Here is a 14,497-nt window from a genome sequence, read left to right as displayed (position 1 = left end):
ATGTCAGAGTTCCCGTTAGCCGGCAAATCTAAATCTCATGTGACTGACAAGAAGAGTATGTGACAGACAAGAATAGTCAATTCTAATGTATAACACTTAATGTGGAGAAAGAGATGTCCTGTATGGGTTGATTGTGCGTTGATCTGTTGGTAATGCCTCGGGGTTCCGGTGGGCATGTAAACAAATGCATAATGCTGCGCTATACTTTGTGGCCTCACCCAGTTGCATAGCGACGCTTATTGTTTAGGTGTCTTTTAATAAGCAGGTAAGTCCTATCATTAGCAAGAACTAGCTAAATCTGATCAATATGGAAATAAACACGAGTGAAGTCTAAACTGGCGGGAGAGAGAGATCAGCTGCTGCTGACGAGTCGACACGCAGCTCCGCATGATCACATGCAGCAGTGAGCGGACAAAACACAAACTTCAGGTTACAATATCACACGTAGCTATTTTAATTACCTCTCAAACTACCTAAACTAGTTATAGATATGTTTAGTTTGACTGTCGGGTCACTCATTACTGGATCCGCAAGCTGCATGATACTAGCATAATAGATTGCCCGATCGAGCAACCAGCAGATGAGGCTTCATTGCCCGAGCTAAATACTAGATGGCCCCGGGCCATCGAGCAGTCCTTAATGTCGAGCCCTGCACTATTTACATTTCATATTTAACTCCTTCAGCCTACTTTCAGCTGCAGAAAACATTCAACTATTACATTATTCAGCTATTTCAGGACATTGAGGCTATACATGTTGTTGTTTACAGATGTAGCGATTCATTTCAGACAGTTTGAAACGCGAGGGCCGTGATTGGTACGTGATCTGCCCTCGCTCAAGGGAAAACCTCCAGCTTGGCTTGAGACCGCCCCCGTGATAGATAAATGTAATTATAATGAAGCCAGCTGCAATGGATCATTGATCCACCAGGGGGTGCAGTGGGGTTCCACACTGGAGCTCATGTGAAATAAAGTGAGATACAGTATGCTGGATGTACAGCGGAACTTTGTTAAGATCCATATGTCACGGATATCATACTCTGTGCTAAATAGGAGACATGTAATCATTTACAAAACATCACCATGTTGTTATTTAACAAAATAATTTTGTTATTCGAAAAAAACTAACGGGAGGAAATGCAGCCCGGCTCTCAATTTGTAATCCTAATTTAATCATCATCTTCACCACGATCATTTATGTTTATGTTCACCGAATTGACATGAAATCACTGACACATATGAATATACTGTATTCAACTTCATTAAAACGTTATTAACGTGCCTAAACTCAGTAATTCACCAAAAATATGTATATTTTAATGGGGCTTCGTCGGTCGATCAGGATCCCAAAGTGTAGCGGAGGGATCCTCATCTGGATGAAGGGTGTTATTTTCCCCATAAGGAACAAGTCGCTACAAATTATCCCGCTTATTACATGGCCACATTCTCAAGAAAGTAACGACATGACTCCCAATATTAATTTAAATGCTTCTATGGATTTAGAAAATGTTTTTATTGATTTAAAAAATAGTTGTATGTATTGATTTAAATTGACATGCATCCGCTAAGGAAAATAGTCCGTTGTTACCGTTTTTTAAACAGTCTGAATGAAACGGCAGCTCTCAGCTGTGTATTTACACAACTAATGGCCCATCAACCACAGCTCTCTCCCCCTTCTACTTTTACTCAAGTACAAGACCTGAGTGCTTCTACTTTTACTCTAGTACAAGATCTGAGTACTTCTACTTTTACTCAAGTACAAGACCTGAGTACTTCTACTTTTACTCAAGTACAAGACCTGAGTACTTCTACTTTTACTCAAGTACAAGATCTGAGTACTTCTACTTTTACTCAAGTACAAGACCTGAGTACTTCTACTTTTACTCAAGTACAAGATCTGAGTACTTCTACTTTTACTCAAGTACAAGACCTGAGTACTTCTACTTTTACTCAAGTACAATATCTGAGTACTTCTACTTTTACTCAAGTACAATATATATATACTTATACCACCTTTGTTTATAGCCTATGAAACTATTAGAAATAGAAGGCTAAAGCTAACGTTAGCAGATAGTGACAATGTATGCTAGCTAGCTAGCTCAACGATTCCTTAAATAATATTGCCACAGAAAAACTTTTCAGTTCACATCACGCTCTGCCGCTCCGACAGGGAGCTCTGCTCTGAACACCTGAACGGCCCGTTCTAACAGCTGTTCACCAGCGGTCCAGTCTGTGCCACAGTGACTCCGGACGCACAGTTAATATTAACGAATGCACCCGTAGGTAATATAGCTGCTGAAGCTAGACCATCATCTCGGAGCAGCAGAGCCTTATTATACATCCATGAGCAGAGCCGACAGGCAGGAAGACTCGAGCACACAGCTCGTACTTCATTATAATATATAAAAAAAGAACACCATGCGTGTCATGATGGCACATAACAGCTCATGGCCGCAGATTACTCCGGGTCCCAGCCCCCCCCATACCCCAAAAATATTTGTATTGCAGATCTACATGAATCACACAAAGGACTTATTTTGGATTCAAAACGGCGAATTTCGCCGAAAGGTGACAAGTTTGCATCACTGAACATAGACAGAGCACAACTGAAACATAACATCTGAGATGTAACAACATAATACACTTTTCGGGGATGCTTGGGATGTGAGGAGTGAGGGACGCGGCTTAGAATGGGTGTGTCGCCTGGCAGGACAGGAGAGTGTCTAGTCTGCCTTGATCTATGAATTCATGTCCGTGACACTCACTGCTGCCCACAGCTGTTTTATAGAAGGAAATTCCTTCACTTCATGAAAGTGTTTTAACCACACACACCTCTACACACACATGACAGGTGTTATTTTCCCCATAAGGAACAAGTCGCTGCAAATTATCCCGCTTATTACACGGCCACATTCTCAACAAAGTAACGACATGACTCCCAATATTAATTTAAATGCTTTTATGGATTTAGAAAATGTTTTTATTGATTTAAAAAATAGTTGTATGTATTGATTAAAAAAATTGTTGTATGTATTGATTTAAATTGACATGCATCTGCTAAGAAAAATAGTCCGTTGTTACAGTTTTTTAAACAGTCTGAATGAAACGGCAGCTCTCGGCTGTGTATTTACACATCTAATGGCCCATCAACCACAGCTCTCCCCCCCTCCCCCCTTGATCTTTCTTCTCCAGCAGCTAAATTAACGGTAGGTTACTCTGAGTGACAAGCTTACAGTTAGACACAACACTGTAATTGCAAGTGACCCTCAGTTAGTTGACTTTTATGTTCAACTACTACATTTGTTGATAAAAAGGGCTTCTACTGTACCTAATTACCTTAACACTAGAACCGCCAGAGGTTTTTGTATAGGCCTACCTAAACCCGTCAAATCCCGCTATTATAATGCAATTTTTAACAACATAGGGTGCTACATAACATACTTTCAGGAAAAGTCACGGACTGGGAGACTTTAATATTTTATTGAAAAAAAGTTACATTGCACACACACAACACACATCACACAAATTGACCCGATTGGCGGTTCTAGTGTTAAATAAACTCACTAATTAATGAAACCAGTTCAATACACATTATTCTTATTCTTATCATTCTTTATGAGCGCAGAAATAGTCTTAAAATCAGATCTGTTTTTTAAATGAAATCTGACGGCAGGCAGTTAGCTCTGATCACCTCTGTTAAATGCGCCGCACCTAATCGCTGGCCATTCAGCCACAGACACTGTTCGAAATGGGGGGGAGCTAGGGGGAGCTTGGCTCCCCCGAAGAGGGAGGGAGCTCCCCTGAAGGCTGACTTTGAGATAAATAGGGGGAGCCCAAAACAATCGTGCATATTTGTGTCACACAGATTAGAAATGTTGAGTTTCTGTAAATAACAGTTCTTGAAATAAATAATAGTTATTGTTCATTACAGTTTCTGAATATTTGTTTTATATTTGTGAATATATCTGGGTGTTGCCATCTGTACGTGGCGGCGCTGAATTCTTACTTACGTTGCTATGGTTATGGCGGTGATGCCAGCGCGGTATTTGAAATGTTCATATTGATATTTTTTTAACTCTGGCTGTGTAATAAAAAAATATGGCAAAACGAAAACAGCCAAGCGTCACAGCTTTTGGATTCACAAGCAAAGAAGCGAAGGAGTCTAAAAATGACAACGTGAAAACAACTTTTAGTTGGCCGGCTGTAAGCGGCATTAGGGTCGAGCTTGACAGCTCCACACCGAGGGAGAGGCCTGCCGATGCGGAGCCTGAAGAGGCTTCAACAACGGCCACATCCGCCGGCATAGTGACACCGTCTGTATTAGTAGAAGAGTGTTTTTATAGCAATTGATCGCATCCGCGCTGCTGCGCCAGTCAACAGAGCGTGCGTGTGACATATTTAGTAGCAGGATGTGCTCTGAAAAATAGGGCTCCCCGAAAGCAAATGGGTAATTCGAAAACTGACAGAGCTCCCTCTATACAAATCAAACTGTAGACGGTGTGAAAGCACCTATTGTTTTAAATAATGGTCGGAATGTGACCTGTGAGCCTTCTGAATTAACGTGGGACAGCACATTCTAAACTAAAATGTTCAATCAATAAAGTAACATCTTATCTTATCTTAATAATATCTTCATATTAATAATAATAATAATAAATCATAGAGTATGTGTCCGAAAGGGAGCAGGAGGAAGCAAACACAAAAATATACTGCATATTAAAGCAAACGACTGTAAAGGTTAAAGTATGAGCATAACAAATAAAGAAGTGTAATGTAAACATTTACATTATGATTATTTAATATATAAAGACTATATATTATTGATTTACAAGATTAGATTTACTTTAGTTGATTTAAAATATTGATGTGTTCAAATGCTCTTCAAAACACAACTGAAAGTCCATGAAACTTGTCTTTCTGTATTTGTGAATGAAGCGCCATCTCCTGGTTAAAACCTGAAATTGAAAGTAGCGGAAAAAATTTAAAAAAACCTATCAAACTAACTATATAGTGGGGAGCCTTGGTGAAAAGGTGCGTTTCGAGGGCTTTTTTGAAAGTGTCCAGGGTTGGGGCGCCGCGGATTTCGGGAGGGAGAGAGTTCCAGAGGGTGGGGGATGCTACACTGAAAGCTCTGTCACCGAAAGTCCGCAACCTGGTGCGGGGGGTAGAGAGGAGATCCTGTCCAGACGATCGTAGCTTCCGGGATGGAGTGTGGTGGAGGAGAAGGTCAGACAGGTATTGGGGGGCGAGGGCATGGAGGGATTTGTAGGTCAGAAGAAGGAGTTTATACGTGATACGGTGCTTGACTGGGAGCCAGTGGAGGTGGATGAGGGTGGGGGTGATGTGCTGCCAGGGCTTGGTGTGAGTGAGCACCCTGGCAGCCGAGTTCTGCACATACTGGAGCCTGTCCAGGGCTTTACTGGGAACCCCGAACAGGACTCCGTTGCAGTAGTCCAACCGGGAGGAGACGAAAGCATGGATGAGGGTCTCAGCCACGGAATCGGAGAGTGATGGTCGTAGACGGGAGATGTTCCTGAGGTGATAGAAGGCAGACTTGGTGACGGATTTGATATGTGACTGAAATGAGAGAGTGGAGTCAAGGATGACACCCAGGTTACGGACTTCGGGAGACGGGGAGATGGAACAGCCGTCAATGTGGAGGAGGAGATCCCCAACCTTTACAAGGTAAAACTACCGAAAAATACCAGCTCACTAAAACACAACCGCTCAACTCAACGCAACTACTAACTATACCCGCGGTCAGAGAGCTGAGATGTTTACCCTTTGTGATGTAATATGACGCGTTTGACGTATGACCTTAAAAAAAAGCAGTTTTTAAGAGCAGAGCTCAAAATTGCTCCTTTCCCTCTGAATTCCTGCCCTTATGTCCCGTAAAACATATCAAATCCTACATTCACTTTTTTAATTGTAATTTTCAAGGAAGTTTAAGCATAAATGTAGAAAAAAAAAAACCCTGCAAGATGCTCTTTAAGCTTCATTCCTATTTTTCCTTACATTTGGTAATTTTTGTCACTATAGTTATTTGACGGGATTAGTTAATAGTTACTTAGTGATTTCATATTATTGATACACAAATTCAATTAAATCAATTATTTTGGATCATTCATTGGAACTAAGCATTATTATAGATATTATTTTCAAAATGTCCATTCTGTTTAATGGGTACTTTTGGTACTTTTAAGTATCGTTTGATGCTAATACATTTGTACTTTTGTAACATTTTGAATTCAGGACTTTCTACACTGTGGTACTATTCATTTTACTTAAAGGTCCTCTTTTATACTGTTTTCATCAATAATTATAGGCCTGAGATATATACAAAACATGTCTCTGAAGTGTTTGGCTCGAAATACCAAACAGATCTTGCATTGCAGCATTACCCATTATCCCCTCTGTTTCAGCCCTGTTTCCAAAGTGCTGATTCTCTGTCTGTTACTTTAGATGAAGATAAGGAGCCCCTCCCCACGCCCCTCTGAGAGACATTTGGTTACAAAGAACTCAATGGTGCTCTAGGAGGAGATTCAGCTGATAAGGGGGGGGGGGGGGGGATTACCTTGGTTGCTGATTGGCTAATGGTTACACAAGCCAAAACATCGTTATGACATCATCAATAGGCCAAAGTCTGATCAGCTCATTTTCAGACAGGTTTTTATATAAATGGATCAGGACAAAAAGAGAGAGAATCTTTGTTCCTGAAACTTTCAGAGTCTCTTTCCACAGAGGGGACACCTGCTGATGTAGAAGAGACATGAAGAAGAGGGGACACATGTTGATGTAGAAGAGACATGAAGAAGAGGGGACACATGTTGATGTCAAAGAGACATGAAGAAGAGGGGACACATGTTGATGGAGAAGAGGGGACACATGTTGATGTATAAGAGACATGAAGAACAGGGGACACATGTTGATGTAGAAGAGACATGAAGAAGAGGGGACACATGTTGATGTAGAAGAGACATGAAGAAGAGGGGGTACATGTTGATGTAGAAGAGACATGAAGAAGAGTGGACACATGTCGATGTAGAAGAGACATGGAGGAGAGGGGACACATGTTGATGTAGAAGAGACATGAAGGAGAGGGGACACATGTTGATATAGAAGAGACATGAAGAAGAGGGGACATGTGTTGATGTAGAAGAGACATGAAGAAGAGGGGACACATGTTGATGTAGAAGAGACATGAAGAAGAGGGGACACATGTTGATGTAAAAGAGACATGAAGAAGAGGGGACACATGTTGATGTAGAAGAGACATGGAGAAGAGGATTTTTCATAATAGGTGACCTTTAAGTAAAATATCTGACTGCATTTATGCTTGAAGGATTAAGTGATTTTTCTTTTAACTTTCTGAAAATCAGCTCTGATGTCAAATGTTTTGTTTAAACTAATAACCAGAAAGATTTTATAAACAAAATTATTTTCCAGCTATGAGAAAATGAAAGGGGCCCTTGAAGGCTGATAGAAAGAACGGTCCAACTAGATGCCTCAGATGAACAGATTGTGATTCCTCGGTGTAGGCCGGGCGCACCAAAGGTTGAAATTCAAACACTTTGGAGCGCTCCCAGGGTCAAGGTGTAGTCGTGCTCCCCGTGTGTAGACGTTGACATATTAATGCACTTTGTTTTGTAGCTTAAAGGTAAACTGTAAACTATTAAGAGTATTTCAGGAAAAAACAAATACTCTTAACATCTTTGCCCATAATGCAACTCAATGACATGACAAACCATTGGAGTATGACGGAGTATGACTCTTCGACAAAATCACGCCTGACTTTTCAAAACAAACTATTTGTTTTAACATTTTTAAACATTAGAAAGTTTATCTGACTTAAAGAGAATGAACAACTCCTTTTATGACCCCTGTTTGCTACAGTTTGACTCATTGTTGTTACATAACTGTAATGCATATAATACTGTGAACTATATTATTGTGTTGCTAAGTTCAAAAGTTAAATAAAACACATGAAGACTGGGAGCAAATAATAGTGAGAGTTGAGTCATTGTAAAGAAGAAAGGAGACAGGTGAGAAAGAGAGGAGTAAAAAGAGAGGACCTTGCGGGGGACAAGTGTCGGTAAGAGTATATATCAGCAGGAAGTCACAGGTTCATACTCTAGGGCTACGCACGCACGCACGCACGCACGCACACGCACACACACACACACACACACACACACATCACCCCAAGGCTCTTGCAAACAGATGAGCAAGCATGCAGAACAATATACTCACACAAGCAGGCTATCACGAGGCCTTTACATACACATGCTAACATCATAAACCCCCATACATGACTATTAGGGCTGCCTTCGACTACACAGCCATTTAGGATTGTTAGGATTATACCATTCTTTGGCAAAGAAAAAGGTTTCCGTTTGAGGGTTGACAATGAAGGTTGTGAGTAACATCATGGTATGTTGTGCTCCATATACAATGTAATCCAAAACTATATTAATACCTTTAATTACATTTGACACAAGCCAAGCGAATGAGTCACAGCCACGGACAGTAAACCCGATAGCGACAATGCAAGCGGCAGAATCAGCTGCGATGAGCCATCAATTCACTTACAGAATCCTTGCGTTTGCATTGGCAAAAGTGCCTGTGCCCATTAAGCCCTCGTCATGAAATGAAAACTTGAATTTATGTATTTCTCAGGTCAGAATGATATGTCTAAAAATATATTGATATCAGACTAGGCTGCTGCCTGTCTCACTGCTTCTCACTGCTGCTTTTTTCCTCTGATCCCAGTCTTCTCATATTATGAGAAAGGAAAATAATTTGTCGGGTGAGCTCCGTGTTTTCGATCCGGCGTGGATGTGGAAGGCTATTTTTTGCTTGCAGAGTTTGCATGGCACCATCTTGGTGGATGTGCATCTCCATCACTGAGGCCGATGCGATGCGCATCTCGATACATTGCCAGCGATACGATACATTAATGATACATTTGAAACAGTTTTTATAACCTTCTTAAGATGTTTTTGATGACCTTCTTAAGATGTTTTTGATGACCTTCTTAAGATGTTTTTGATGACCTTCTTAAGATGTTTTTGATAACCTTCTTAAGATGTTTTTGATAACATTGTTCGAACATTATGCTCTACTATTCTTAAAACTTTTTCAGCTGGACGTTTTATTTTGGTTCCAAGAATATTCTTCTGAAAGGTAGGATAACTTTCTCTAAAAACATTCTTAAAATGCTTGGTAAAGAATTATAATATATATCACTTATATGCTTTATATATATATATATATATATATATATATATAAATATTAGGGCTGTCAGTCGATTAAAATATTTAATCGTGATTAATCGCATGATTGTCCATAGTTAATCACGATTAATCGCAAATTAATCGCACATTTTGTATCTGTTCTAAATGTTCCTTAGAGGAATATTTTTCAAGTTTTTAATACTCTTATCAACATATGAGTGGACAAATATGCGTGATACAAATGTTTATTATCATTTGAACAACTCTGCAGGTCACCCTTGAAAAATAGATCTTTTGATCTCAAGGGGCTTTCACCTGGTTAAATAAAGGCTACAAACAAACAAACAATTACAAATATTCTCATGAATATTAAACACAGCAACCTCTGAACATTACAAATATCCGCCTCAATTCAACCCGGAACCTCTCTCATACAATACAATAATACAATACAAAGTGTGTGTGTGTGTGTGCAATCATGTTGCGCACACTATCCGTGCTGAGTGTGCTGACTTTTAGTCCAATGTCCTACTGTCTGGTGAAGTATTATTTGAAGTATTAAAGTAACTAGTTATTGCAGGAAAGTTCAATCTGGTATATTCATTTTAATGTCACCTTATATAGAATGTGTGTTAAACTTGTGATTTCTGCATTGAGTGACTTCTGCCTAGCAGATACCAAGAAGAGGCCCCTAGGGTCTCTCTGTTAATTATCAATAGTCCTTGCAATTAACAGGGGAAGTCCCAGATACATTTTCAGATATAAGGCAGTTAAAGTCTTGTAGAATTAATGTTTATCTCCTACACATCCTGCAGGCCTTGAGACTTGGGTCACCCAGCAGTAAACAAGATAAACGTCCTTTTGAGCTTATCAATAAAATGTATTCATTCCTAGTAAGCTGACTTTGGGGTGAAGGGAAGTTCAGGGAAGCCATGAAGCCACAAGAACAATTAACTTATGTTGGTTGACTGATGCGGGGACTGTCATGGGACGATGGCGTTTGGATATTTACAAATATGGCTTTCATAAAGAAAAACAGGTGACTGTTGTGTGATAAGATACATGATAGGATGTTTGTGCGTGTTGAAGATGTTTAGGGGGAATGAGTATGTGTCCTGTCAAAGAGTCCTCTGTCATGACGCCAAATCATTGATTGGGGGATCTACCTAAGGGCAGAGGGACAGAAACACACACACACATACACGCGCGCACAGAAGCAACATGGAATCAACAACTGCGGACTTACTACCTGGGATCCCGCCCAGAAGGGAAACCGACCAATGGAATACTGCCAACTCACTGTCTCGCTCGCTCAGAAGTGAACTCTGTATAAATGTTGTGATCATTTTGAAGATCGGCGCTCTTGTTTTTGACTTGCCGTTCCTGAGACATGTCTCACACGGTGGTAGAACCTGAGCCCGGAGTACTCGGCAGAGTGCTTCTTAATTAGGTGATGTATTTGGATGTTTCCACCATTAAAGCAGATTATTGTTTAACCCTTATCCTGGCTGCTTTGAATTTTTCCTTCTTTTGAGAACCCGCTCATAGGAACGGCGCGGAGCAGAGATTCTGCCCCAACACTGGCTACCTGCATAAAGTCAAGTGCTCAGCGCAGTTGTCGGCGAAATGTCGCTCCTCTGTTTCCATTGAAACAGCTCCTTATATCCGTTAGCGCAGCTAGCTAGCACCAGATGCTAACAACAACAATACACGTAAGGTGTGCCCGTTCTCTCTCTCTCGCTCGCTCGTGCCACACATACACACACCCTCCCGGTCCTCCCGATGGCCAGACGGTGAGCGTGGAAGTGTGGTCTGCAGCAAGCGGACGGCAGGAGCGGGGCTGCCAGCATCAGCTTATAGATGGTATTTTAAACTCGATGCGCTCTGAAACTACAGGGCGGCCGAGGACAAAAAATACATATGCGTTAATCGCGTTAAAATAATTAGTGGCGTTATTAACGCGTTAACTTGACAGCCCTAATAAATATATAACTAACCAAAGTCAATTTAAATAGCGGGCAAAAATGTGTTTATTGCCATGGATGTGGTGTTTGATATAGTTTACGTTCAATTTCAACTATTTTAGGCAGAAAAACATATATAGACTAAACCTTTTTTAATAATTTACTATAATTTAGAAAGGTTCTCGTGAGAAATCATTTCAAAAGTAAACTTTTTTTTCATTTTATATTTAAATGTAAAATGTTTGAACACAACATTATTAATTTATGCATTTTTATCAATTTTTTTAAAATTATGAATCCATTTATTTTATTGTGTTTCCTTGAGGCTGGGCAAGATATATCAGAATGTAGTTCAACATGCAAATGTTCGAATGCAAGTAAGTATAAGTATTACATGGAAAAGGAAATGAAATACGTTTCATAGGAGGATGTGGATTCATTTTATCTCACCTTGTAATTACACAATCAAACAATCTATAATTTAGCTCTGACCTTCACTCACAAAAAAACATTTTGCTGAAGGATAGTTGTGACCAGCTATCCAGGCCAGTCTCTAAACAAGATGTAACATGCTGCTGCCGGAGTAGGACGTATTGCTGATATCAAGTCTACCATCCTCTTAAAATACTCTGTCCAACAATATCAGTCTCAGGAAGAAAGGTTTTTTAACGCTTATTCAAAATAGCAGATAAACATCTATTCTTGTTCTCAGGAGGGGACATTGACAGAGGATTACTGGAAAAGTACACAATAAGTACTTCATAGTACTTCTGGGGGTAGTTTCAGTAGTACTGAGTCCAACAGGATCAATCTCACGAAGAACTAATGGCAACAAAATATAATTCCCTCATCAAACTTAGTGGCTTGATTTTGTTCTCAGCAGGGGACTTTGACGGAGTATTTCTCAAAAATGCACAGTAAAAGAACTTCAATGTATTGTTAGTAGTAGGCTTAGCCTACTAATACAAAGTCAAACAGTATACATTTCATAAAGAACTAATGGTAAAATAATATTTTTATCATTCATCAAAGACAGCAGAAAAACATGCATTATGGAGGGGACTATGACAGAGGATTACTCACAAAGTACACAGTAAAAGTAGGCCTACTTCATTTTTTTTCTGGTAGAAGTCAAACTAGTACCGAGTCCAACAATGTCAGTTTTCTTAAGAACTTGAGGTAACAAATATTTGTATCACTCGTCAAATATAGCAGGAATAATGAAGAGCAGCTGGTTTGAAAAAACAAACTCGAGAGGCCGCTGAGTGACCGCAGTGCAGAATCGCTGTATAGTTTAAATCTAGGCTACTAACAATGTTGTTCATTTTAGACAGAGGCTTATTATATTTGCAGCCCTTAATAACATCAATTTTCTGGGCTCAAAGTGTGTCTCGGCCGTTTTCGTTGTGATCGCTAAATTCCCCTTGTTTATAACAATCACCTCAGCAGGAGGATACTGTAGTGATTCAAAGTGTGATTTTAGCAAACGAGGGCTTTTGTTTTGAAATCGCTTCCGTGAAATGCGCCCCGCGCTTCGCTCCAAGGACCATTTGACCATTTAGTAAGGTACAAAGCAAAAAGGCCTCGCAGACGCTCTGGAGGAGCCTTCCTCGACATTGAGAAACGCCCTCAGTGTAAACTATTTAATCATCACCAAATTCGGTGATAGGAAATAGCTCAGCTTTATGCACACACATACTGTTGGAGATTATGAGGATGTTGAAAACCAACCTCGTCTCCGCGTGTCGTTTGATAAGCTGGGTGAATTCGTTAAAAAGGAGGGATTAAGAAACACCAGAATACAAGTTAAACAATAATCCTGCTTTTAATGATATACAGTAACGATACAAAATATAAATACAAAGAAATCACGAAGCACTCTGCAGAGTACTCCGGGCTCAGGTTCTACCACGTGTGAGACAGGTCTCAGGAACGGCCGGTGAAAAACAAGAGCGCGAACCAAAGGAAAACACAGTCTTTCATACTAAAACACAGGAGGAGGAGGTGTACGTGCTTTCCCCCAGAGGTCATCTTATTGGCAGAGACCAACACATGGCCTGTCGCACCCAATCAGTGCGACACAGCAGCTTGTAGCCAGCACACACACATCTCCTTTATGGCCCTTGGTCCCTGAGTCCATCTTCCCGCCTCCTGACTGCCACACACAAGTTAAAAGTATGTTTTAAGATATAGTTGTTATAGTTGGCTAAATATACGTAATACATGTTAATTACTTTCATATCAATAACAACGAGGAACACATTACCTATGCTCTTAAGCAGTATTAGAGATGCTTTTCAAATAGTCAAACTTCTCACAGGCTTACCTATAGCCCCTCCATTTGTTTGAGCTATTGTTCACATCTTTACTTCAAATAAAAGGTTTCACATTGTATATTTCCAGCTTCCTTTACACATACTGCTATTATTAACACAAAGTAACTAACCACACACCTCTATTGAAAACAAGTCGATTTCCCTGACAATTGACCTGCTGAACCTCTTCGGAATGTGTCCCTCCCCCACCTCTCTCGTCCCTGTCATAAAAACTGCTTCCATTTCATATAGAGTAATAAAAGATGTTTAAGCTAATTTCTCCACAATGTTTGTAGCCATTTAGTACCCACACATGAAAGAATAAGAACAGAGGTATAGTTGACCAGTAATCATGTAGCAGATCTATTTACTGCAATGAAAATACACACACACACATCTGCTTCAAGCCTGTGTAAGCACCCCCTTCTTTTACGAGGGGAACATTCCAGCGTCTGGCACTATTCCCAAATATGGTGTCCCCTTCTCACCTCTCTCTCCATACACAAGGACTTCACCTCAATATATTGGGGGAGGGAAAAGATACTTTGTCCTTTCTAATTTAACACACATGAATATAAATAAGGTGGCATTAAAAGGAATATACCAGATTTAACTTTCCAGTCATACCACGTTACTTTAATACTTCAAATAATTCAAATAATCCTTCAATACATTTAGCATGGTTTGGGAAACGGGCTCCGTGTTACGGGACGGCTCGGGAAGGTATTTTGAGTCGGGGTGCTGAGGGGCTGGACTCCACTGAACACTATTAAGGGCATTATAGAGCACGCACAAAAGCACTCCCCACACTCACACACACAGTACACCCGCGACTGTTACAATGAAGGCTCCATAATTAGCTCACGGCATAAAGTGCTATTTTTTACGAGTGGGGAGCGGACCTCACCTCCTCTAGGGGGGTCCGGGGGAAATATTGAAGTTAAAAGCATCAATCTGGTGCACTTTGACAGCAACATTAAGAGGT

General features: G+C 40.3%; 1 protein-coding gene across 3 annotated transcripts in view; it reads right to left on the bottom strand.

The window, feature by feature from the left end:
- Positions 1-14,125, bottom strand: part of LOC307032161 (uncharacterized protein) — a 374,501-nt gene extending 360,376 nt beyond the window's left edge. For 2 of the 3 annotated variants that reach the window (XM_079669966.1, XM_079669967.1), the window contains exon 1: positions 12,897-14,125. The gene's annotated coding sequence lies outside the window, so the exon portion shown is untranslated. The remainder of the gene's footprint in view (positions 1-12,896) is intronic. The other variant, XM_079669969.1, reaches the window with a different exon arrangement.
- Between the last annotated feature and the right edge of the window lie 372 nt (positions 14,126-14,497).

The sequence above is a fragment of the Notothenia rossii genome (assembly GCF_949606895.1).
Source record: "Notothenia rossii genome assembly, chromosome: 3".
NCBI lineage: Eukaryota > Metazoa > Chordata > Actinopteri > Perciformes > Nototheniidae > Notothenia > Notothenia rossii.
This window is presented reverse-complemented; position numbering and strand designations above follow the sequence as displayed.